The sequence below is a fragment of the Canis lupus genome, chromosome 22, assembly GCF_003254725.2.
Source record: "Canis lupus dingo isolate Sandy chromosome 22, ASM325472v2, whole genome shotgun sequence".
Taxonomy (NCBI): Eukaryota; Metazoa; Chordata; class Mammalia; order Carnivora; family Canidae; genus Canis; species Canis lupus.
The window spans coordinates 18,410,001-18,435,866 of NC_064264.1; the positions used below are offsets into that span (position 1 = coordinate 18,410,001).

General features: G+C 34.5%; 1 long non-coding RNA gene across 1 annotated transcript in view; it reads left to right on the top strand.

The window, feature by feature from the left end:
* LOC118351949 (uncharacterized) overlaps positions 1-23,754 on the top strand; it is a 48,892-nt gene extending 25,138 nt beyond the window's left edge. The window contains exons 2-3 of the long non-coding RNA XR_004808232.2: positions 19,333-19,439; positions 20,955-23,754. This is a non-coding gene — a long non-coding RNA (uncharacterized LOC118351949). The remainder of the gene's footprint in view (positions 1-19,332; positions 19,440-20,954) is intronic.
* Positions 23,755-25,866: the final 2,112 nt, after the last annotated feature.

The following is a 25,866-nucleotide window of genomic DNA, read 5'->3' on the forward strand; positions in this document are numbered from 1 at the left end:
GCTCTCTGTAGCGAGCCTGCTTCTCCCTCTGCCTGTGTCTCTGTCTTTCTCTGTGTGTCTCTAATGAATAAATAAATAAAACCTTAAAAAAAGAGGTTATCTTTGACTGTAATAACATAGGACAGCAACAAGTGATCTGGACATTGATGATTATAGAACTAATCAGGCAATTTTTCTAGCATGATTTCATTAGCTATTAGAAGCAAACATAGCAATGTTAATATAAAACTGGCTGCAAGACACAGCCCAGTGTCCTTCAAGTGAGAAGGGAATTGCTGATACCTCTGAAGCAAGGATTCACACATTAAAAACAGAGAAAGAACCAGTTAGTAAGGACACAAAGTCATAGCTAAACAAGTAACATGCATGGTACATAATTAGTCTCATTATATTGAACCAAACCTTTCTTGTTAGAAATCAGTTGCAGTGGGGGTTTATTGGTATTTAGAGAAGATTGATTCAGGGAATGGAATTCAGTCAAAGCCTGATCATTTTTATTTTGTAGGAATGGTGCCTTGAAACGGCTTATTAAACTCATTCAGGAAAGCTTAAAAAGTATACGATACAAAGTGAACTGCTATACCAGAGAACCCCAAGTACAGAGGCTTAGACAGGACAGGAGTGTGCTTCTCTTGTGTGGCCCTGCAGGATGCTCTGCCACAGTCCTTCCCAATCACACAAATTTCCACTCATGTCCCACTATCCAAGCCTGGAGACAGAGCTAGGCCTGGGTGACAGCAGGTTTCCCACACCCAGCAAAGCATGCGCCACCCTTGTGCCCCCACATGATCTATACTATTACATAGCATGTTTTCTTCAAATGACTTGCCTGCTGAAATAAATTTATTCTAACAGAAAAAAAAAAAAAACTTTGTGCCCCGCATCAGGTTCATTGAAGCTAATTTCCTGAGAATTTTTTTTTTAAATAAAATCTTTCCAGGGGATTCCAATAAAAAAATAAATTTGTGATCCATGACTAACACTTATGACTCATTGCATAGTTTTTACTTAATTAGTATGGGGGAAAAAAGGCAGGGTTGGTGTAAACTTTATTATCTTTAATTTCAATCGAAAATTAGTAAAAAATTTTTTTTGGTAAGTTTCTTTGGAAAATGGTATGAGCAATTTTGTTGTTTCAAAACTAGATACTGTTTAAGAAAATTTGGGAGGAAAATGAGCCAAATCAGTTATTTAAGCAGTGTGGAAGTGCATTTCTTTTCGGTGTTTTGTGTTTTTAATGATTATTTTAAGTATTAAAATACAAAAGATTATGTACATTTTAACATAAGCTTATGCAAGTTATTTACAATTTGCTCTAAAAGTAAAATGATGAATTTTCAGTGGATTATTTAGTGAGCCTAGGAGAATGCTTACCACACAGAATACAATAGAATCAAACTAATTTTTCTCTGGCCATTGTCACTTTGAATCAATTTTTCTGTTATTTATATAGGGCAGCACAGTGTTTTAAATTTGCCACTAAAAGGTAAAATCTATCTCTTTCCCAAAACTATTATGGATTACCCTATATACCTGCTTTTAGCAGATATCTACTTTTCAAAAAATGAGTATTTGCACATTTGAAGCAATGTGTCACATTTCTGCTCCACTGACTAGCATTGCTTTAAATCTCTTGGATCCCATCTTCTTGTGTTATGTCAAATCACATTGGCTTTTCTATGTGACAAAATATACAGTGATGGAAGGTGACAGAAGAAATGTAATGCAATATGACACATCAGAAATTTAAAGGGTAAAGAGATTAGCTATTTGGTGTCAAATTAGATAGAGAATGTCAAATCAAAAATGAATCTGGCAGTCACTAATAGAGAGAAAGGTACAGTATTCACCCTGTCTATGAAACAATGAATCCTGAACTTCATCAGCAAATATTTAGCTATCTTAGTGGTACAATCTGGAACATCAGAGAGTATCTTGGAAGATCATGTGCCAGCAGTATACTTCAAGGTCATTTCATGACACTATTTACAAAGATGATTTGATCCACATGATTCTCTACAGAGAGCAAGTATGATTGATTGTTGCTGATTTGGTACATATTTTTTGCTGTATTTGAGAAATTATACTTCTTTAAAGAGAGTAATGCGGTAGCATTATGCCATGTTATACTTGGTGCCATTATGTCACACAAACAAAGCATTTTAAACTATTAGGAATGGAAGAAAAAAATCTTATAATCATGATAATACAGATGTCTGAAGATTTAGTTTGTGCCTTTTGGTATATAGTTTATTATTAAACTCCTTGCCTTAATAGGAATTTGAGGAAAAGAACTGGAAAAAAGTTATGATTTTATTTTTTTCCCTCTCAAGGTGATAATAGTGAAATCAAAGAAGTACTAGACAGAAATTACCATTTCTTTAGTCTTCTGGTTAGCAAAGTTTACTGATAGTTAAAGTTTACTATTACCAAGTTGCCCCTGGACTGTATACGATAATTTCCCTTACCTAAGTCAAAAGAATATTTTGTTTAGAAAACCGTATTTTTGGGTATTTATCATGTTACAGTTTACCATTTACAACTCTATATGGCATTTTGGACTGAAGATTATTTGGGGGAGAACTTCCTTATATAGAATTGGCATCGACTTGCAAAGAATAATATTAAGAAAATGACCAAATATTCATTAAATTTAGGAGAGGTACATTCTATCATTCATTTTTTTTATCATTCATTTTTTATTTTACCTTTTCTCATCTCTTTCTCCTTAAAACTTCAGGATTGTTGATCAAAAAAAAAAATCTCAAATGGTGACCCTTAATGAGTCTTTTTTTTTTTAATTTATTTATTTTAGACAGACAGAGAAAGAGAGAGAGAGAGAGAGAGAAAGAAGGAGAAGCGGGCTCCATGCCGGGAACCGATCAGGGACTCGATCCTCCTGGGACTCGATCATCCCAGGACTCCAGGATCGCGCCCTGCACGGAAGGCAGGCGCTAAACCACTGAGCCGCTGAGCCACCCAAGGATCCCCTTTAATGAGTCTATTAAAAAGACGTGAAGGCCTTGAAGCTCTAATGTTAAGCTGCAGCAAACTCTAAACCATTTTAATTTTATCTTCTTCCACAAATTAAAGGTGTTTAGCTCTCTAATGTGAAAGGTTAAAGAACAATCTAAATGTAAACACCCAGATTGATTGCTTGCAAATGCACCACTTCTGCTTTTTTTCATTACTTTGAGTGAGGTGTTTGCTTATTGGGGTTTTGTTTGTTTTAGTAACCAGAGAATTTCTGAAAAGAAAGGAAGGCAAAGACATAAAGAGATCTAAAGAATAATTAACTGAAATTTCTGTTACTCTGGATGAATAATTGTTTTTAAGGCTATTAGGTTAAATTTATCGAAGATTAATGAAGGGTCTTGAGAGAATTGCAGTTTAGATATTTTTTCTTCACTTTTTATCTCAGAATAAAAATACTTTAGTGAAAAAAGAGAATCACTATATTACTAAAACCCTTTCCATATGCTTTTCTGTTTGTATGTCTTATAAAGCAGTTTACCAAACAAGATTTACTAAAAGGGGATTAAAAACTATCACCTAAACTGTCAGATTTTAAAAGTTCCAAAAAAGAATATCAAAAGCTCTAAGCCAAGATTTCATTTTTAGCATTACCAAGTGCATTTCTGCAACTTTAGAAACTGCAATCCAAGCAATTCATGTAAAAACTGGGAGATTATTAATGTATGTTTTTAATATTAAAAAACACTAAAAATACACTCAGTGTCCTAACATGGCTATTTCTTTCTCAACTTCAAGTTGTATTGAAATAGTATTTTTACTCATACTTATATTTATAAAATCTTACTCTGAACTTAATTCTTCAGCCCTTCTTACGTGGTTTGAATGTATGTCAGTAACCTCTTCTGTAAAGATATACATGAAAGCTAGATATCCATGACAATTTTTTACCTAGTGAAATATTTATATGAAATCCAATCTTTGGATCTAGTTCTTCTGTATGTTCAAACATTTATGTGCATACAGTATGAAAAACCCAAAATTTTCTTGGTAAAGTCCCATTCTATGTAGTTAGACACATAGAGAAGTCTTCGGTAAAACACATTCTGCCAAGATGCAAAAATATTTTCATCTCTATAGATTACACAGGATTACAGTTAGAGAAATCTCAGGAAGAAGATCCCTGAGAGAATTCAGAAGTAATGGAATAGTAACTCTTACATTATATTTTGAAGGTATTTGGCTGCTGGGTTGGCATGATTCACATGCTTTGTTCATGTAACCAAAGTAGACTCATACAGTCTCTGTAGTGAGGTACCTCCATGCTTGTTAAATCTTGTGGCTTTGTCATCTTGTGAGATCATCCTATCATCTATGCCTGTAAGTTAGAAAAGAGAGACTATATACCGAATTTTTATAACCAGAATGCAGAAGAAAAAGAAATCAGAGAATATGAAGGTACTTTTTGAAATGTACCTCAAGCACAGAAAAATGTACATACTAGTTCCTTTCACACTCCACGGTGAAAAGAAGTCAGGAGTTCATGTCAAAATGAAAAGGGATACGGATACAAAGTACCTGGCTAGATATCTGTATTTCTGCACAGTTTATGCTGTGAAAGTGGCAGCATGACTTTGGTAAACACTTGACATATGTGCCCTGACTAATCAAACACATCCTGTATTATTTAACGAATGTCTTGGTATAGATTTTGAACACTGTATTTGAAGTACTTAACTACTTCTGGTCTGTTCATCCCTGGTATATTGAAAGCTAACTAACCACAAGCAAAGTATAGATTTATAAGTAGAATAATTCACATCAAACTGAGTCTGGGAGGTAGATTAAAAACAAATATATACACACCTGTTTCACACTATGTATACTGAAGTATTTCAATGTAGATTTCATCATAGCAACTTGATAAATAAAATATTTAGGTGCAGTGTGCTTTTCATCTAAACCTTTTAAAATATATTGATTTATACAATTAGTAAATATCACTGATTTTTCTTTAAATTTCATAATGAATAGGGAAAAATCACTTAATATGTTGAAAGAATCAAAGTAAACCTGTACTTTTTGTAGAAAAAGGGAGTTTCGGATTTTAAATACCGCAAAGTAGCATCTGTATTTTCAGGGTAGTACAAAAGGTAGAATTCTTTCAGCTAGAGTCCTGTTTATAATACAATTGACAAAAAGTCTAGGACTCCTTTTGATTCCTCCATACCTCCATCTACTACAGTGAACTAAAAATTTAAACTCAAGCAATGCCTAAAATTTACTTTTGAGTTACGCATAAAGAGCTCAACTAAAGTAGAGGATTCTTTCAAGTTTATGGTTACAAATTATACTTGATCCAAATTATAATCTACTTTTTAATAAACATCTTTCAAATATTCTTAAAAACATTTTTGTTTTGCTTGTTCAACATATAGTATGTGATTGTGTAACTCTTAAGATTATTTCAGCCAAACTTAAATTTTTATTTTTATTGAATTATAATTTACATACAATGCTATATTAGTTTCAGATGTACAACAGATTGATTCAACAATTCTATATATTACCCACTGCTTACCACAATAAGCATAGTCACCATCTGTCAACATGCAATGTTATTGCAGTATTATTGATTATATTCTCTATGCTGTACCTTTAATCTGCCATTTTTTATTAAATAACTGGAAGTTTGTACCTCTTAATGCCCTTTATCTATCTTGCCCATTCCCATCCTCCTTTCCTTTGTCAACCACCAGTTCTCTGTATTTGAGTCTGGGTTTTTGTTTGTTTGTTTGTTTTGTTTTGTTTTTTGGATTCCACATATAAGTGAAATCATATAGTATATGTCTTTCTCCCTCTGACTTATTTTACATTAAGGTTTTTATGATTTTTTTTAAACTGTCATGTTAAATACCAGACAATAGTCAGCCTACCCCAGAATTTGCAACATTTGTCACCAAATTTTGAACTATGTTAAAAATTTCAGAGCTTTGAGATAAACTAAAAATGAAGGAAGCTCATTTATAGCTTTTATTTTAGAGGATTAAAAGATATGAAAAGTCATAAAATGGGTAGTCAACCCAAACTAAAAATAAGTAGATAAAATAAAGCCAATGGCCCAAATTCACATTATCCTAGTGAATCATCAGTCTATTTCTGAATAAAAGTATGGAGATAAATTCCTGTCAAATGCATACAAATGCAGATTAATTGTATAACCATTAATTGAAAATGAAATTGCTGAGAATAAATGTATAAATCTTTTATGTAAAACTGTAAACTTTATTTTCAGAAAAATGGGAGGATTAAATTGAAGGAAGAATTTTTTTCTTTTTTTTTTTTTTTTTTTTTTAGGGAGAGAGGGATAGAGATGAGGGGACAGGGGCAGCTGGAGAAAGAATTTTAAGCAGACTCCGTTTCCAGCACAGAGTTCCCTGTGGGGTTCAGTTTCACCACCCTGAGATCATGACCTGAGCCAAAAACAAGAAATGAACACTTGACTGACTGAGTTAACCCAGGTGCCCCACAGGCATATTTTAGTACACAATATATTTTCCTCTAATGAAAAAAAAATTCTATCTACCTACACACACACACACACACACACACACACAATTACTGCATATTCGTGTTTGATTATAATCAGAATACATAAATATAGTTAGTAGATCACTTAAGGATACCCTCTATTATAACTATGACAGTTGATAGTTCTGACCCTTCTGAAGTAATGAGAAGGTTAAATTAAAAATAAATACATTAGTACAAATTTGACTAAAGTTTGCTTTCAAAACAGTCTGATTATTTTGTGTGTTCTAAAATTTACAATGACAACATCTGCTATTTATTCATTATTAGACTATTTCAACTTGCTTTGAAAGGGTTCTTGAACAGCCTTTTAAGCCATCTGCCAGAGAGATGAGAATGTTTGCCTACAAAATTACCATTTTATGCACTCATTACAAAGTGGATAGTATGTCACCCTTATCACTTGCATGAGGACATAAGAGGCTGTTAAACTAGACTATGTTGCAAATATATGTAATTTACATAATGTGATAAAGTATAATATTTAAGATACACAGGGCTAAAATGGATTTTAAATCATTTTAATTTTCCATTATTTTGGCCAGTGCGGTAGTCCTAAAGGGCTTGGAGCCCTTGAAATTGATTTTGATTATAATCATTATGGTTTTACAATGAAAAGTGACTTTGTATGAGAGCACACCATCCATTGTAACTTTAAATGTAATTCCAATGGACTGGGACATAGCAATACTAATTCAATCAAATAGATATTTAAAAATATATTACACAGCATTTGGAGCTGCCAACTAAATATATACTAATGGATTTTCTGTTTCATTGTCTAAATGACATTTATAAGGCTATGGTAGAGATGCAAAAATTATAATTTCTGAGCAATTATTTATTTTAGGAAACCGGTAAATCAATTAGGCTACCTGACACTTTATCCTCTGATGAAAAATTTATAAGCTTGTTTGATTGGCATAAAAATAAAAAGACATCTTTGAAGATGCTAAAACTCTTCTCCAAAAGCTAATGTCATTGATAGTCTTGTTCAGACAATGAACAGATATTTTAAAGTTCACATCAACAGGAGCAATCAAGGAAAAAGTCAGAATATGCTTTTTATATTTACTGACTATATTTTATTTGCCCTTTTCAATAGAAAGAAATGCAAATATTGATGCTATAGCTGTCTACAAGAGGGGATTATGTTTTGTTATTTGCTCAAAATTTCAGTTTTCATATTAATAGTTATTATTGGAAATATATTTAGGTAACCAAAGATAAAATGCATAAACAGGTTGTTTTGTTTTTTGTTTTTTTACCACTTTTAAAAGGTCCATTAACAAAATTGCTTCTGGCAGTTTCATCTTCAGATCAGCAATTTTAAAGCCTTCATTTTCACCAAACAGAAGAATCTGGGGGAAACTTAATAAAATAAGGATAGAGAGAAATGAGAAAATAGTTAGGGTTCAACATTGGGATTCAATTTATAAAGACCTAGGAAAACCAAGTTTTTGTTCATGGTGTTTGCACCAGTTCTTCCTAAACTTAATCTTTTTGCAATAACTTTTTAAAAAATACTTCAATCCATGCTTTCTGTTAGAAAGCATGGATTCATATACTAGCGGGTTTGGCTACTTTTGTTGTCATATTAAGTGGTGTATGTTCATTTATAGAAAGGGCTAGCAAGAATCCCATTGAAATATGTTTAATAATTTATTTTAGAGCCCCATTTCTTGTGAGAAATTAAGACATTAGAAAATACATTTTGTCCTGAGTGTTTATTGCTAAGGTAAATTTTAAAATACTTTTACAGTTGACTGATTATATCATTTTTATAACTACTTTTAGGGTTGATGATATTAATGATCTCAGTCTATTCAGTAGCAGTATAGGTCAAAAGTTGGTTTCTGCTTATCTAAAAATGTCTATATTATTACAAATGCAGGATGAACACATTACTACATTATAGGACATGTTTTATAGAAAGATAACTTTCCTTTGAAAAAGTCATAAATAGCTAAAACTTTATATTTGATTTTTCTATTTAAAAATTTATTTAAAAAGAAAGTAGGACTTGTATTTGAAATATAGTCATATTTATTCACACAATCCTTATATAATAAGTCTTTCACAGGGGGTGTCAGCTCACTACAACGTTCTGTAGAAAAGTGGCAACAATGACTTTCAGTATTCAAAATCCTCTCAGGACACTAAAGAAGAAAATATATAATTAAATTTTCTGCTAATACTGCTGCATCTAGGCTCTTACAATGTATTCTGAGTTGAAATATCCCTGCTATCACATTTTTTCTCAGATTAATTATGTTACCATGTATGTTCACAAAAAGATAAAACCTTCAAGGAGCTATGGGCACTTTTACTTCTTATTCATGGAAATGTTTCCTTGCCTTCAGTAGCCAATTCATTTATAGTTTTTAGATATAAGAAGCAGTTTTGTAACAGATTACAAACTGTTGTAATCTGTTTTGCTTCACCACATTCTTAAATTGCACTGCTTTCATAATTCATTCATCTGTTTATTTAATCATTTATTGACTGAGCTTAAAAATATATGATAGCATAGATGCAGTGATAGTGTACATATCCTACATTTCTCAGGAGAAATCTTCTCTACACATTTTTGTTTTTAACGTCGGTGTCCTGAGTTGCATTTTCATAATATTGACAGTTCTTATTGCCGTTGTATTGCACCACACCAAGTGTGCTGACCCTGCTGAGAAAGACCTTCTGTTATCAAATTGATGCTAAATCCAAGCTGTTAGCAGCAGCTTTTTATGTAAGTGCAGTAGATTGAACAAACAGTTTCAGTGTCCTGGAGTCATGGGAAGGTCAGAAACAGCTCTGACCATTAAATGATATCTATTAATTTTGCTCTGGAGAACAAGCTGCCCAGTTAGGCAGTGATAGAGATAATTGCTTTGACTGTGAGGCCATTAAGGAAGTTTAAGGAATTTCAGCTGTGGAAAGTGTGATAATGCCTACTTAATGCTTTAAGATAAACATTATAGTTCAAGTGAGAGGCAAAAAAAGCATATATATATATATATGTGTGTGTGTGTGTGTGTGTGTGTGTGTGATTTTTCTATGAGACCAACTGTCACAGAAAGTTGAAGTCCCACTGTTAAAAATATTCAGGCTTATCTCCTTAAGAAACTATGTTGTTTGGCTTTTTCTTTTTTTTTTTAAGATTTTATTTATTTATTCATGAGAGACACAGAGAGAGAGGCAGAGACACAGGTGGAGGGAGAAGCTGGCTCCATGCAGGGAACCCGATGTGGGACTCCCATCACGGCACCCCAGGATCATGCCTTGAGCCGAAGGCAGACACTCAACCACTGAGCCATCCAGGCATCCCTGGTTTTTTATTTTCTGTTTTATTTAAGTATAATTCATGTACAATATCCTGTCGGCTTCAAGTGTACATTATAGTGATTCCATATCTTTATACATCATGAAATGATCCTCAGGATAAATCTCATCACCATGTGTTAGTATATAAAGTTATTATAATATTATTGACTATATTTCCTATGCTGTATATTATTACATCCCTGTTATTTATTTTACAACTAGTTTACTTTTTAATTCTCTTAACTTTTTCACCTGTCCCCAAGCACTCCCCTTTTTGGTAACCAAGTTTGTTTCCTGTTCCTGTTTTATTTGTTTTTTGGATTCTGCCTATAAGTGAAATCATACAGTATTTGTCTTTCCTGTCTGACTTTCATGTTATCTTATAGATTTATCCATACAAATGACAGGATTTCATTCTTTTTTATGGTTGAGTAATATTTTTCTGTGTGTGTGTGTGTGTGTGTATACGTGTGTATATACACATCATATCTTTTTTATTGGTTCATCTATCATGGACACTTAGGTTGCTTCCATATTTTGGTTAATGTGAAGAATGCTACAGTGAACGTAGGGGTGCATATATCCCTTCAAATTGGTTTTATGTTTTAACATTATATTTTACATCTTTTTATTTTGTGTATCCCTTTACTACTTATTGTAGTTATAATTGACTTTACTATTTTTGTTTTTTAACCTTCATACTAGCTTTTATCTACTGCCTCTAATATACATTAACTTTTACAGTGAGTTTTTTTCTTTCATATGTTTTTTTAAAATCTCTAGTTATAGCTTTTTTTCCCACTTAAAGAAGACCCTTTAACATTTCTCATAAGGCTAATTTAGTGGTACTGAGATCCGTTATTTTTTGCTTGTTCAGGAAACTCTATCTCTTCTTTAATTCCGAAGGACAGCCTTGTTAGGTAGAGTATTCTTAGATGTAAGTTTTTCCCTTTCAGCACTTTAAATATATCTACTACTGATCTGCAGAGTTTGTGCTGAAAATCAGCTAATAGTATTGTGGGATTTCCCTTGTATGTGGTTTTATTATTTTTTTCTTGCTGCCTTTAAGATTCTCTCATTATCTTTGGGTTCTGCTATTTTAATTATAATTTGTCTTAGTATGATCTCTTTGAGCTCATCTTCTTTAGTTAGGGCTCTCTGAGCTTTCTAGACCTTGATGTCTGTTTTCTTACCAGATTAGGGAAGTTTCCAGCTGTTATTTCTTCAAATAAATTTTTTGCCTCTTTCTTTCTTCTCCTTCTGGGATCCCTGTAATGTATAATGCGAAAGTTAAATATGCTTGATACTGTCCCAGAGGTACCTTAAAACTGTCCTTATTTTAAAAATTGCTTTCTTTTTTTGCTGTTCTGTTGGGTGATTTCCACCATCCTGTCTTCCAGATCATTGATCTGCTCTTCTGTATCATCTAACCTTTTGATTCCATCTAGTGTATTTTTTATTTCTTTTTTAATTCATTGGCTCTGATTGATTATTTTTTATGTTTTTCCCCTTTTTGAAGTTTTTACTCTGTTTCTCCATTCTCAATGTGTATATGACCATAATTTTGAACTCTTTATCAGGTATATTGCTTATTTCCATTTTCTTAGGATCTTTTCTTGGGATTTTATCTTGTCCTTTTGTTTGGAACATATTTGTCTGTCTCCACATTTTGTTTGACTTTATGAATTATTGTGTTTGTGTCTATGAATTAGATGGAACAGCTGCTTCTCCTGATCTTGAAAGAGTCACCTGATGAAGGAACATCCTCAGTGTAGATTGCATGTGCCTAGCAGCTATGGCAGACCATCTAGGGCCAGAATGGGTGCAGTTGGTATTCTAGGGTATGCCTTGCCATAGCCACCTTGGTGTTTTGAATGAAGTTGGTATGAGTGTGCTTAGTGGGTCCAGGTGTGCTGTGTGGGGGCCATTTTTGTGGGACATTTGGAGTGGGTATGGGTGGAAGGGTTGGGTCCTCGAGCACCCTGTGCCAGGGCTACGTTGGTGGCAGTGAGTTGGTTATTGGCTGGAGGGCTCCAGGGATGTTCTGTACCAGGGCAACTTTGTCAGGATGGCTGGAGCTGGAATGGGTATAAGTTGGGGCTGTCTTGGTGGGAACTAGGGCTGGAGTAGGTATGGGTCAAGTACTAGGGTGTGGAGTAGTGTGCTAGGGCTCACTGCACCAGGGCTGTTCTAGCTATATGACTATACCTGGAGTGGACACAGGCAGTGGGAATGAGGGGTAGGGGTAGGTTCTGGGACATGCAGTGCCAGCCAGGGTCACCTTATCAGGGTGACTAGGTCAAGCATAAGGTGGATACCCAAAAGGTGCTGTGCTGGGGCTGCCTTTGTGGAGAAAGCTAGAGCTAGTATAGGTCAGGTACTGAGGTATGCTGGGGTGGCCCTAGCAGCTTGGCTAGAGCACTTGGACCATGCTTTTGTCTTCACTATTAAGGTGAAGAGGAGTCATTAAAAATGACACTTGCCAAGGCTCCAACCCCAGAGTGAGTTTCAGGAGATCCCCACTCATTTATTGGATGTTCTGGAGTTACTAAATGGATTTCCCTTATTTATAGTCTAGTTGTTTTATACACTGCTGTGTCTTTACTGTGCCTCTGCACAGGGACCTTCAGTGATATTCCTCCCTACTGTAGGTCAACATGTCTCTGATTCTTACCATGTCTCTGTTGCTCCCACCCTTCTCTGTATAGTCCCTCTATTATTTATTGTGCAGAAGCTGTTCATGTGACCCTTAGTTCTTCTCCAGGAAGTATTGTTCTATATGTGGGAATACATTCAGTGTGTCTGTGGGAGCAGGTGAGTTTAGGGTCTTCCTATACTGCCATCTTGGACCATTTGTGTTGCTTGGCTTTTTTAAACATGGGAACTAAAAGGGGGATCCCTGGATGCTCAGCAGTTTGGCGCCTGCCTTCAGCCCGGGGCATGGTCCTGGAGTCCTGGGATTAAGTCCTGAGTTGGGCTTCCCTTGAAGAGCCTGCTTCTCCCTCTGCCTGTGTCTCTTCTTCTCTCTCTCTCTCTGTGTGTTTGCCATGAATAAATAAATAAAATCTTTTAAAAAATGGGAAATAATGACTTCAAAATTGTGCCAACTTATTCAAGACACACATTTCTTAATTTGAAAGATATTTTCTTGGTAGAATAGAAATGTCCTGACAGAAGTGTAGATAACTGAAATTTCTCAGGTAGAACAACTTTTAAAATGACATCTCTATCTCTTCCTCCTTTCCTTTACCCCCCCCCCCAACTCCATATTGTTCACTATGTACTTTAAACCTGGTAAATCACTTCTCTTGCTCATTACTTGCTCAAGTCCAATTAGTCTTTAGTATCCATACCAAATGCTACTGTGAATCTTTTTCTCATTAGCAGATGAATACAGGTGCATGGGTGGCTCAGTGGTTGAGCATCTACCTTTGACTCTGGTTGTGATTCCAGAGTCCTGGGATAGAGTCCCATATCTGGCTCCCTGCAGAGAGCCTGCTTCTCCCTGTGCCTATGTCTCTGCCCCTCTCTCTGTATCTCTCATGAATAAATACATAAAATCTTTAAAAAATAGAAAGTGAATACTCCTTTAAAAATTAGCTAATATTTAATGACTATATCACAGTATATATATATATATGCCTCACAGTTGTTCAGGTTTCTTTTTCTCTTCACACATGTATATGTTTATATATCATATTTTTGTTAGGAAGTATTGGACAGTTTTTAAATATGTTCAACATCATGGTGCAGAATGGGTTATGGAAACTAGTGTATGTTTCCTCTGCTATGCTGAGCATGTATGAAGTTCATAGGGATGGTTTCAGAAGGAGGCAATGAAGATAAAACATAGGAATGTGAGAAAAGTATAGGAATTCAGAAGGAAAATTAAAGACTAGGGACTATGAAATAGTTCCACTCCAGGACACCCAGGTGGTTCAGTTGGTTAAGTATCTGCCTTCGGCTTGGGTGATGACCCTGGGGTCCTGGGATTGAGCCCTACATCAGGCTTCCTGCTGAGCAGGAGTCTGCTTACCCCTCTCCCTCTGTGTTTTCTCTCTCCCTCTCAAGTAAATAAATAAAATATTTTATATATACATATGTAAAAAGAAAGAAATGGTTCCAGTCCTTAGGAGAATCTAAAAATTGTAAACAAAATGAAGAAGAAGAAAAATCATTTTCCCTGTACTCTTGTAGGTTCTTAACTAAGACACCCCACCCACACAGTACACAGATGAAAAGGAAAAAAATAAATTTATGTATGTACATATGTACATACATGTGGGGGCCTTACAAAGTTATAAAAGCCAAGGAAGAGCATGGATGCATATATATGTTTTAAACAAAGAAACAATAAATTTATGAAAAATTGATAAGACAGAGGGGTTTGGGCTAGGGGTAGTAAAATGGGAAACAAGTAACAAGGTTTATTTATACAGCCTTTTGACCCTAAATTCTCGGTCTCTGATGTTAAGGATACCTTCTACTGCTCTGGTACAGGAATACTATCTTTCACATGGGAGATTTGTCTCCTTTCAGGGGAACAGAGGAGACTCAGAATATCTTTCTCCACTGTCTGTTCTGAAAGTACCTTCAATTCAAAATAATATGCCAAAGTAGCATATATGGGAGTAACATAGTCTGAACCCCTACAAAAATCTATTAAATTCAAAAACTTTCATTGACAAAACTTATTTTTTTAAAACTAAGATCTGAATATTATGACAGAACTGTTAAAGGATAAAGAAAGTTAAATAATGAATCCTGGTCCAAAATAATGAGAAAATATAAGGAGTTGTGCACCTTGGAGTTAATCAACATCTTTAGGAGAGATTTGGAAGTCCACTCGCATTGAGAAGGAAGGATTCAATGTAGCATCACTCAAATCTATACAATGACAGAGGTTGCCAGCTGATATATGGGTTTATTTCTATATGTGGTATATATCTATATCTGTATCTTTTATCAAATGTGGTTTATTTTCTTTTGGTGAACCGTAACTTTTCTAAACTGGCAAGTTTCTGAAACAGAGTATTTATGCCCCAGTATTTAAGATGAACCCTCAATGTATTAAATGTTAAAGAACATAATCAGATTTAGGAAACCACATTATATAACATTCTGTAAAAAAGATAGTGTATAAGAGAGGAACAAAATACAATGATAACATGATCATGGAATCTGCTTCTCTGATCTGATCTGTCACTCTTAGGTGAAGTGTCAGGTAAGTGAAGATAGGAGATTATAACACAAAAAGAAGGGTACATTAGAAACTTTAAATATCCTTTGACAAATTATCCATCTTTCCTACTTCTCTAATAGTGTGTCATGTGGGTACTTGGAAAAATCATTTTACTGTGTGGAATAAAGTAAATTGAAATGAACCTGTGTCTATAAATCACTCAGCAGTCAACAAAATCTATGTGTTTGGCATGAAGTTATGTGAAGCAGTTCCTTTCTCTTGAGCATAGACTATGCACATGAGTGTAATAATGCTCACCATAATGTAGTTCTGCCCCTCACTTTTTAAATGAGAAAGATGAACTTTGAAGAAGTTAAATAAATTCTCACTGTGTTTTAGTCATAAAGCAGTGAAACTTTGATGTGAATCCAGCTAGTCTGCTTTTAAAGTCTGAGAACCTACATGCTTTATTTCACTGTGTGTATAGTGTTGGGGATCTCTTATCTGTCCTCAGATACTCCTTTCTCTTTTTTGTTCATCTATCTCCTGTCCATTTATTCTGTCCTCCTCACTCCATCTCCACTTTCTTTCTCATTCTGTCTCCTTTCCTTTCTTCCTTTTTCCTCCTTTGTTCCCTCTTTTATTTATTTTTCATTTTTGTATTACATGTTCCTCAGAAACCTTTAAATTTGTGATGGTTAGCAAAAGCTGCAAAGTAATCTGTGTACCTCAGAAACTTCAACATGTCAGAGAAGAACTCATAGAAATGGTTAGATGAACTTTTTAGTTTCTTTGGAAAGATAGAGAAAAGAACCTTTAACAGTTTGGAATATGCTTCAGAACACAGAAGTGAAGACAGCAAAAGGAAAAATCTGCCATACCCAAGAGGAGTACCTGAACTAAAACACACATCTGCCTCCTAGATGTGAGACAGTGCATGTCCTTTTTCAGAGACATGAAGATAGTTTCTTGAGGATGAGGAGGAATGATTGTCAGTGTTCCTCCTGCAAGATTGTAGTGACTTCTGCATCTAAGAATGTAAGGAATGTTATAAATGAGACGATGCTTATACTGGGAAAGCTAGCTTTGTTTATTATGTTTTTGTTTGCTTAAGCATCTGTATATACTAAACAGGAAATGACTCTGAGTGATATGTCAAAATATGTGACAGGTGTCAGCCACAAAATGACTGGGTAGGAAGTCACTGGGTTGGTAGTAATATTACCAAAGAGAAATGGTTGCTAATAACATTCACTGGGACCTCAGGGACACTGTAAGAGAAGGGCCTTTTATGGCTTGGATCATTAACTTTAATTAACGTTAATGTTAATTAATTAATGTTAAAGGTGTTTCACTGTATTACTCAAACTCCCTCAACAAGGAAAATATAGAATGGGAAGAAAGAGTTATAGTTCATAAAAATTCTCCTAATCAGAGTCTTAGAGCCAATACACATGTCAGATAAATTTAAAATGCAGCATCCCACATTTGCCAAAGGGTAGTCTCTAGAGAAATCAGAATGTGTAAAATGCCATCTGATAATGTTAAATTCATTTCTATAAAATATGATTGACTTTATTTTACAGTATTTATTATCAAATAAAGCTCTGTGTTGCTACCTTGAATATTTATCTTACTATTTATACTTTTCCATATACTCAGTAAATGTATGTGTTGTGATTGTTAATTGTATTTCCTGTTGACGTGTTTTACTATTAGTTGGGAGGTATCTTGCTTAGAGTTAATTATTCTGTAAAAAAGATAGGAACTTCTTGGACTATACTGAGGAAACCATTGAATACTAATACAGAAAATCAGTTTTTATTCCCCTAAGTGAATTCTGGTTGTTTCTCAGGGGTATAGATTTCAATGTCTTATCTCAGGCTATGGCACAATTATCTCCATGGTGTCACACAAAATTCCCATGAAAACAAATGAGGTTGTTAAGTTCAGCAGGAAAGGGAAAGAAGCAGGTCAATGCTCAGAGCACTAGGCTCCTCCGTCTTCTCTTACGATTTTAGACGGTGGTGGCAATAAACGAGTTGTCAAGGTTCTCCTAATTTCAGCTTCTTAGAAAAAAAATTGAAATGCTGAAAGAATCATTTATTAACTCAGTTTATCAAAGTCTTTACATCTCCTTCAATAGCTTTACATGGTTGCTTTATTCAATAGTTTCAATGTAAATCATGTCTTTTTTTCTTAACCATAATTATTAAAAATCCTAACTTAATGAACTCAGTTTCATGAAGCTTGAGCCTGATTAAATGGATTTTGTCAGCACTAGGTTACTTTGCAAAAATGTGTTTAGACTTCTCACCCTGACAGGTGTTCTCTTTGCACTCTGTTTTTTAAGTAATACACTTGAGGCAGGGTGACATCAGTCAAGCCATATTTGAACAGAAGAGAGAGTTCCTTGTGTTAGAATTTCCAGATGCATCATTTAACTTGAGATGATGTGGAAAGCACAGTTATTTTTTTTTTTAAGTTTTAAATTATAAGATATGTGGAATAGTTTCCTTATTATATCAAAGTAATCATAGCCATGCCAGGTATAACTCAGTCTGCTAAATGGGAGCTCAGGCACACAATAATTAAAGTAATAGACAACAAAAGCTGCATTTTTTTTAAAGTTTCTACACTGATCAGCTTATTAAAAAATTGGGTAGAAATTTCTTTTTCTCAACTTTCTTACTTTCTCCTCTTTTCTCCATTTTGTGAACTAAGTCCTTATCTAAGCAAGCAAGGCCTGTTTATCTGAGTCACAGTAAGAGATAATAGTCAAATAGTATACTGGAAGATAAAACTCCATTTCAGAAGTACCTTATGTGTTACAAAGTCAGTATTATTACATAGGAGCATGACAACTTGTTAAATTATCATTTAATAACACTGACAAAGATTTGTTTTCTGTTTATTTTGTTTACTTTGTATCAGCAAGTTTTATATTGACAGAAATACCCTGTCAAAAAAATAGATAAGGCCAGGGCCATGTAGGTGACTCAGTGGGTTGTGTCTGCCTTTGGCTCAGGACATGATCTCAGGGTCCTGCGATCTAGCCCAGTTGGAGCTTGATGGAGCCTGCTCTGCAGGGAGTCTGTTTCTCCCTCTCCTTCCTCCCTCCCCCCGCTGCTCATGTTCTCTCTCTCTCAAATAAATAAATAAAATCTTTAAAATAAATAAATAATTAAATAGCCAGAAACAACCTGAAATTCATTAATATTAGGATATTTAAATAATGAAACCCTCATATTATTCAGCAATGAAACAATAGTGATGTAGATCTTTATATACTGACATAAAATTCAACTTTTAAAAGGAAAGCTAAAAAAAGACAAGAATCAGAACACTGTAAGCAAAATAAAATAGACCCTTGGTATTTTGGCTTGCGAAGATTTATGCTAAATTGTGAAACATACAATTTTGTCATTGAAAAGAGAAGGTATGACACTTATCTTTGCTGCTTTGTATTCACCTTATTCAGAAATGTAAATGAAAATATCAGGAATATTCATGTCAGAACTGTATCCCCTTATCAATGGCAACCATATAAAAACTACAGATACCAAAGCTCAGCAAAAATCAACAAAAGTTTTCTAGGAAAGTGAATTGGTTATGTGGAATTCATCAAAAAGTTTTATATACACATAGTCAATATCAGCGGAACCAGATGTAACCTAAAAGTTTTTTGTTTTGTAATTTTTAATTCATCTTCTACCACTTCAGAAATCAGTCACTTCAGAGATCTTCTCTTCTGTTTTCCAACATTGGCTAAGATAACTATATTGCCCAGTGAGCCCAGTGTTCGAGAAAATCTAGGGCCAGGAACTTGAAGCAGAAATTTTCTGTAAGGGGCATAAGTAATCATTCTAATCTAACGTGGCTCTTTTGTTTGATTTCCAATCAGGAGACACTAGTTAATTGCTTCTTATAAAATTTTAGTAAATCTTATTACATTTAAAGAGATGCTTAGTTCTTGTTAGTATTTAGTAAATCCTGAGAGCTGAGTCCTGGCTCATTTCCAGTCTGTAAATTCTATTTCATGTTCTGTTTGATAGTTGAATTCTAAACTTTGGGCATCTTTGAACTAAGTATAACTCCTAGTTATAATACAATTATAACAGTAATTATTATATAATACTGTTAATACTGTTATAATAACTCCTATTTATTATACTGTTATAAATGTTTTATTCGTATAATTTACGTATCAGCTACAAATCACCAATGCCAGTTAACAAACATATCTGCGTTTGATTCTTCCTCAGCACATTGCTAGACCACAATCACATTTGTGTTTACTTGGAGCCAAATAACTCCTACCAAAGGAATGTGAGTGAAAGGGTTGTGTTATCAACTCATGGAGTGAAAAGAGGTGAGGTCCTAAAACTAATCTTTGAAGAACTCTGAACAGGTAATAGCTAAGCCTACAGAGATTACTGAAATTTAGTGGACAGTGAAGGAAAAGATGGGAGAGAAGAGTGCATTGTAGAACTCTGAACAGGAAGTGTTGAAAGAGGGGAAGTTGTCAACAGTGTTCAACACTGCTTAAAAATCTAATAAGATTAACTCTAGAAAATTCCCATAAAGAAAGACCAAAGATTCACATTTGACTGGGAAAATCCTGGTTTTTGTCTATTTTCTGGCCTCATTTTTGATCATTTCCTTTCTACTTTCAAGAGTGCCCAATATGGATGTCGCATCATAGTCAGTGTAGTTACTACTGACATCAGGGAAAGCCACTTTGTATGTGGCCCAGAAGTGAAAGCCTAATTTGTATGATTTATTTAGTAAGTGAGTGGGAAGTGAGGAAAAAGAGATCAGTCTGAAATTAACATTAAAGTTGATTGTGAGAGAGGGATTACTACATTCTTTAACCTTTATTTCACTAGGATAAAGAGTTTCTAGAGTTCAGGACTTTACTCTCTTTATTTCCTCTGGTCTTTGGATTTTTCTTTTTTGTTCCTCCTGTCTCTCAGAATAGAAACATTTTCTTTTCTTCTCATTGAGAAAGGGAAATTGTATTTAATTTTTGCCTCCTCTTTTGGCCCTTGCCCAAACTTCTTACTCAGATTTCCCCGTTTTTGTTAGAATTTTATTAAGACTTTTTAAAAACAAAGCTAACTTTCTCAGCTGTTAAATAATACATTTTCCTTTATATTTTTTTCCACGTTGTATTCCACATTCTATCCCATACCCCTCACCATGGGAAACTTTGGGGTATAAAATGCATGGTGGTTTTTCCTAAGAGATTTATTCCTGATAAATCAACAATATATATGTAACTATGTTCCTAGAATTGATCATTCTTCTTAAACAGAATCCAAAATTCAGATAATAGTGAGTGGTGCACTGGTGTTTGTGTTACAAATGGGGCTATTCTTTCTATATAGGTGAATGGTATTTGGTTGGTTCTCATGTCCAAAGAGCTAATTTATGGGATGCCTGGGTGGCTCAGTGGTTGAGCATCTGTCTTCTGCTCAGGTGGTGATCCTGGGGTCCTAGGATTGAGTCCTGCATCACCCTCCCCACAGGGAGACTGCTTCTCTCTCTGCCTGTGTCTCGCCCCTCTCTGTATTTCTCATGAATAAATGGGTAAAATCTTAAAAAACAAAACAAAAACAAAGAACTAATTTATGCTCCAGCTCCCTACCATCTTTTATTCCTTTTCAAAGGTGAATTTGACGAGTCCAGCTTTACAGAGACTTGACCAAGTGTCATAATATCATAATATTAAAGAGCAGCAAGTAATTCAATATGATTGTTTATATAGAGGTAAATAAAGAACCTTTGAAAGAACCATGACTGCTGTGTATTCTCATATCAAACTGTAAGAAACTATAAGTATGAAGTATGTTCTTTTATATTTTTTTCTCTCTTTTTTTTTTAGGGAAAGAGCAAGCCTGCCAGCTGGAGAGCAGAGGGGCAGGCAGGGAGGGAGGAAGAAAACCCAAGCAGGCTCCACACCTAGCATGGAGCCCAACATGGGGCTCAATCTCATACCCTGAGATCATAATCTGAGTTGATATTGAGAGTCACTTAACTGACTAAGCCACCCAGCTGTCCCTGCTCTTATATTTTCATAATGCAAAGCTACTAGCTACTCTCAAGAAATAAAACAGAGAAAGAACTTCCATTAGTCACTGTAAAAAAGGAGTTACACACACATATGGATGTATCAAAAGTATGTTCTTGATGCTCAGATGACTCATTAACATATTTTTTATCTTCCACAATATCTACAAACTTTGCATTAACTCTGTGGGACCCAGGATATTTAACAAAAATCCCCTACCCCTGGACAAGCAGAGCAGGAACTCCATTTTGTGCTGCACCCGCCACCTCCTGTATGACCCCCACATGACCTGCTTATTGCTTAAGGCGCTGCCCCACCCTAGTCAAGCTGCTGAGCACACCCTTATCGGAAATCCGCTCATAACAATGTAACCCCGCCTTGTGCCCTCAAGACTGTGTGCCAATTCTGACCAGAGTGATAGGCCAGCTCAAATGGTCACTATAGGGTTAATTGTGATTCAATTGGCCACGCGTGCAGACCTACATGACTGTGCAACTTTCTATGTGTGTTACAATCCCATTGGCCACTGGCCCCTATAACGCTGCTACCCCTCTTAGCCTCGGGATTCAAGTCCCTGCTCAGCTGTGTCGGGTATACTTGGACCCAAGCTCCAGCTTGTAAATAAGCCCTCCTGTGTTTGCATCGGTGTCGGCTCCTTGGTGGTTTCTCGGATTCGCAATCTTGGGCACAACAAACTTTAGGCCCAATCTTGTGGAATACTATTTTTTTTTTCTGTTTACTCTTTACTCTCAATACAGCGTTCATATACTGTATTAGTTGAGGTTAAGCAGTTTATGACTGCCATTCATTTTTGGATCTCCATGGTGAAGCTTGTTAATAAAAATATTCTATTTCATTACATGCATAGGAAAATAAAATATGCTCAATTCAATTCAGTTACATAGGTTCAACTCAAAAGTTTAAAATATAACCCATCTCCTCAGTTTTGATTCCTGATTAACTAGAAAATTGGCCCTCTTCATACAATTCTTTCTTCATACATTTTGTATTAAAATTTCACAACAAAAACTAGTTTTAAAATAAAGGAACACTTATCATCATGAATTTTATGTAGTAGCAAAATAATAACAACAATAATAATAATAAAATGTGGCAGTTTCCATGTACATACATATTTCAAGTAGAATAAAAGTATGGAGTTTGAATTTGAAAACCAAAATTAGTATCACTTTTGTCACTTGTTTATGTAACCAAGAAGCAAGTCTTTATTTTTTATTTTTATTTTTTTTTTAGAAGCAAGCCTTTAATCATTACTTAACCCTCAGTGTCTTCATCTGCAAAGTGTATGATTTGTTACAGTTCAGGCATAAAGATTTGTTATAAACTGTTCAAGGAATATATACTAAACTGTGACTCTTGATCTGTGTATTTTCTATTCCGTAAAGTATTGCTTTACTATGATTTCACTCTAATATAAAATGACCACATTATAATTTTTTTATTTTGAATTTTACAATAAATGTGTCTATACTTATGGAACATTCTAAATAAGACAAAATAGCAAAAATATTTAAAATGCTTAAGCAAGATTATGTCATGAAATGAAAGGCATTATTCCATGCAATACTCATTCACATGCAACTAACTACTCATTCAACATTCACAAATTATATAAGGTAGATGTTTCTATCATCTTCATTTAACAAATGGAGAAACCAAGGAAAGGAATGTTTTAATATACTTGCATGACTAATAACCATCAAAAACAGTTTGATGCACCACCAGTTTGCACTCAGATTCTATGCTCTTGGCAACACCATTTCACACATTTCACTCATAATTATTAATAATTGTTTTATTTATATAAATAGGTAGGTCTAGAAAAAATAAAGTACAACTCTTTAAACCTTTTGACTACCCAAATGAGAGAGGAAAATAACTATTCTTTGCCTGAATGAGTATTTTATTTTACATAGCCAGTGCCAATTTTAATAGCTTCATAAAAATGTAATTGTTAAAAAAATAAAATGTTCTAAGTATTGGTTTATTTGAACTAGTAACTGCAAACATCATCTTTTAGTTGTACACCACATTACCCTTTCAATACATATACATCCTATTTGAAATTGAATTTGCTATGGTAATTAAACATCAATTCTGAATTTTAAAATAGATCATATAATAAAATTTTCACACAGATAGGGTCTTCAAGATGATTCTGCAAAACTGTTCTGCTTTTAAATAAAATAAACAATTCATGATATTAAAACAGAACACATCATGAAACAATTTTACTCCACTTTTTCTGCCATACTTATATTTAAAACTATGTTATGATATAAAGAGAAGAGATTCACAAGAAGAGACTACTGGTAATAAATTTTCTTCTGTAGAAGGGATGCAATAATGTGTTGTTTAAATACAGCATTAACATTCTATGATTTGGGACTAAGCCAATAATTTTCTGCCAGATGAAACAAAGAAAAAAAGCCAATACTGTTTTTCCTTTTGGAGTTTTGTTTTTATTTGCTGATTGTATGCATGAGGTGACAAAACATGCTTTTAAGGACTTTGTTAGCTCATTAAGCATAGACTGTTATTGTAAATCAGTTAGAAACCTTTAAATATAAAATCCTTTGAGCCATTAATACATTATGCCCTTAGGAAATTTGCTTTGTAGTCTGTGTACTTCTTTCTGTTTCCATTGATAATACAAAATGCTATTTTAATTTGAAAAAAACATGGTAATATTCAGATTCCAACACCTTAGCACGGCTGAGCAAAGGTTTTAAAAAAGAGCAAATAAGTCTGAGTGCAGAAATGCCTTTGATTATAGTTATTCTAAAATTTCATTTTATCTAAGAAATTTAGACCTTAGTATCTTATTACAGAAATACTTTATCATCCTACATATCCTAACATGCAGTGCTTTTCCTCCAAGTATCATTCTTAATATTTTATATATTTTGAATATTAATCTATCTATTTTCTATTTTTGAAATGTTATTTTAAGCCAGACGTACCAGTAGGCACTGGAAGACATTTAAAGAAAAATGAAATTAGGAAGCATTGGAAATGAACTGATAGCAAAACAGCCCTTGGGCTCGCTAAACCATAGAAATTGACAAGAGGGCAAAGGGGAATTTCAGGCAAGACTTTGTTAGGGTTTATGCACCAGTGAGGCTGCACAGAGGAAAGTGTCCTCAGGTTGACTCTCTGAAGTGAGGTCAAGGAGAGTTTCTTAAAGAAACCCTAGGTAGGAAAGGGATGATGTCTAAGCAGGTAGAGGTCGGAATTTATTAGCACCTACACACTTAACGGCCATGTTTCTCCATGCATTGCATATCTGATTAACATGTTAAATCTCCATCCCCGGGTATGATTTTTAATAGTATAATGAGGGAAGATGTCGGTGAAAGTTCAGCACTGAGGTCCATCCTGACACACCCTAGTTTGAGCCAGTCTTCACCAGTCTTTGTCATCGGGCCACTCTCAGTAAGCATCCTGCTTCCTCCTTCCTGCAAGATATGCTGGTGAAGGACATATATTTTAGATATTCTGGAAGATACAGTAATGAAGAGGCATAGAGTTTTAGCTATGCCTGTATGCTGGATTTGGCGGTTCAGGTTGAGGGGACCTGAGTCCAGTCCCCGCCCTTTTCTCTTAACAACAAATATCACATCAGTAGTGTTATGACAGAGATACATACTTAGTGCTTTGGGAAAACCCATGTTGACCATTCCTTGCCAATTTGCTCAATGATATAATATTTGCAACTGTGTTAGTGGGTTTGTTGAAATTTCAGTGCACTATACAAACATAAATGCATAATACTATTTTTTACTTCCTAAGGTAGGTACAGTTCTAAGAATACTCCTAATGACCTACACTCTTATACAACCCTTTACTGAAGGCAGGACTTGTAACGTTTTTCTATTCAGCAAAGTGGGTAGGGTATCACTCCTGTGATACTATTCCATTATATGGCAAAGGTGAAGAAATTTCTCAGATGTGTCAAGATCTTTCATCGATTGACTCTAAGTAAATCAAAAAGTAGTTTTCCTAGTTGGATTGGTCTAATCCATGAGTCCTATAAAAGGTCTAGAGACCAGAGATAGAAGAAATTAGAGATATCATATATTAATAATATTACTATCATTGAGGAAGGCATATACATATTTATTACTGATGAATTGACCCTTTCATAATTACATAATATTTCTCTTTTTCCTGTAATATCTTTGCCTGGATATCTATTTTATCAGATATTGATATAGCCACTTTAGCCTTATTGCTTACTATTTGAATGATACACCTTATTTATTTATTTATTTATTTATTTATTTATTTTGTCTTTAATCTGTATCTCTATATTTAAAATACATCTCATTTAAACAGTACATAGTTGTATGTATATAGTTGTATGTATATATATACACACATGTATATATATACATGTACATGAATGTTTATAAAATATGCTATAATTATTAGTGAGAGCACATTACATTTTCTTAAAAGATTTTTATTTATTTATTTATTTTAGAGAGAGTGAGAGGATGCAATGGGGTGGGAAGGAGGGCAGAAGGATCAGAGGGAGAGGAGAGGAGAGAGAATTCCAAGCAGACTCCATGCTGAGTGAAGAGCTCGACCTCATGACCCCTGAGATCATGACTTGAGTTGAAACCAAGAGGCAAGCACTGAACTGACTGAGCCACCCAGGTATCCCAAGGGCACATTATATTTTGCCATTTACTTTTTGTCT